This window comes from Amaranthus tricolor, chromosome 8 (assembly GCF_026212465.1).
Source record: "Amaranthus tricolor cultivar Red isolate AtriRed21 chromosome 8, ASM2621246v1, whole genome shotgun sequence".
Taxonomy (NCBI): domain Eukaryota; kingdom Viridiplantae; phylum Streptophyta; class Magnoliopsida; order Caryophyllales; family Amaranthaceae; genus Amaranthus; species Amaranthus tricolor.
Window position 1 is genome coordinate 19,869,774 of NC_080054.1, and position 2,027 is coordinate 19,871,800.

At 32.6% G+C, this 2,027-nt stretch overlaps 1 non-coding gene across 1 annotated transcript; it reads right to left on the reverse strand.

The window, feature by feature from the left end:
* Positions 1-468: 468 nt before the first annotated feature.
* Positions 469-584, reverse strand: LOC130822975 (U5 spliceosomal RNA). The gene has a single exon (XR_009046469.1). It is a non-coding gene; the product is annotated as a U5 spliceosomal RNA (small nuclear RNA).
* Positions 585-2,027: the final 1,443 nt, after the last annotated feature.

Consider the following 2,027-nt stretch of genomic DNA (forward strand, 5'->3'; position numbering starts at 1 on the left):
TTAGCATCAGATCGGTGTCGGTTGAAGTTCGTGTCGAGTGTCAATCGGTCTCGGGTTGTCATCGATTACTAATTGGTTCGGTTTTTTCGGGTACAGATCGGGTTCGAGCTTTATTTTTCGAGTAGTTATCGGTTACGGATAACTATTGATCGGGTCAACATCGAAATAAGTTAATAGTCAGGTTTTTAATTGATGTATGCTCATTTACTTAAAAAAATAATTACCGATTGTTTTATCAGATATAGCAGATAGGGGTGTCAAACAGGTCGGGTTGGGTCATTTTCAGGTTCGGATCATACATAAATGGGTCAATAAACCCTTAACCTGAACCTGACCCATTTAATTAATGGGTCAAAAATTGAAACCCCGACCTGACCTGTAGCAGATCGGATCAACCTGCTAATGGCCCATTTAACCTACTTTTTTTTAGGTCATTAAATTCATATATTTCAGGTCATTTGACCCATTTAACCTTAATTAAAGGCTTCCTCCAAAAATAAACGTATGCCACTTAATGCAGCGAGCACACGGTATTCTTTAGTAAAAGGCGAAAGAATAGTTCGCTTTGTGCTCACGGCGTGGCTGCGTAAGTTGGTATGAGATCTGTGGAAGTGATTTAAAGGATTTTTCTTTTATTAGTATCTTTCATAGCCGATGTGGGACAACTTCCTTTGTTATTAAAAGTCATCTTCAGCTGACAAATCCCTTAGCCGATGTGGGACAATTTCCTTTTTTATTGAAAGTCATCTTCAGCTGACAAATGCCTCAATACATGGTAATTGGTATTATCTTAGTTTTCCGAAGTATTTGGCAAATGTTGATCCGTCTTAAATTTAATAAATGGGTTAAACAGGTTTTTTTCGGGTTTAAATATTCAACCTGAACCTAACCCATTTAATAAACAGATCAGATCGGGTTGACACATTTAATTAATTGGGTCAAAAATCTAAACCCAAACCCGCTAATTTCGAGTCGGTTTCAGATCAGGTTAGCAGGTCGGGTCAGCTTTTGCCAGCCCTAATAGCCAGATCAATTTATTTCAATTAGTTTATATATATATATATATATATATATATATATATATATATATATATATATATATATATATATATATATATATATATATATATATATATATATATATATATATATATATATATATATATATATATATATATATATATATATATATATATATATATATATATATATATATATATATATATATATATATATATATATATATTCTGTATGCAATTTCTTCTGTATAGAACTTGTGTTCTTCCTTTTTCCGTATTATTAGAAAACTGAAATTGGACTTAATTTGCTAAAATTAGGTGAAATTTTGATTCGGATTTATAACAGTTCGATTTACAATCGGTTCGGGTTTGTATCAGTTAGGGTTAAAAACAGTTCGATTAATAATCGATCGGGTTTGTATCAGTTCGGGTTAAAAACAGTTTGATCTTAATCGGTTTTAGTCAGGTTACATTCGGTTACGTGCATAATTCGGGTCGGATTTGACTCGGGTCGATCACTGTTCAGTTCGGGTAACATCGGTTAAGGTTTATATGTCGGTTATAAAATTCAGTTGCAGTTCGAGTTCGATTTTGCCCTTTTCGGTTATCAAACGGTTCAAGTGAAGTATCGGTTCGGGTAATTGCGGTTCGGTAAACCTAAAAAACTTACATTTTTTCGGGTTGGATAATTTTCGATTCCTGGTCGGATTTTCGGGTCGGGTTTGTTTTGAACAGCTTTAGTCATTGCTATCTCTAAGCTTATTAGGATCGAGATTCTACCTACGATCGTTGAGGGGATAACATCAATATCGGTAGAATTGGGTCATAGGATCGTGTAATCCTATAAATATGCATCAATGTGCTTTGATGAATTACTAATTGTCATTTATATTTGTTTTTCTTTTTTAGTTTTAAAGTGTAAGTAAAAACTTATTTGACTTCATCTATTAAATTTTGAACAAAAAAATACTTTTAATAATTATTTTTAAACTGCAAATTAAGAAAAAC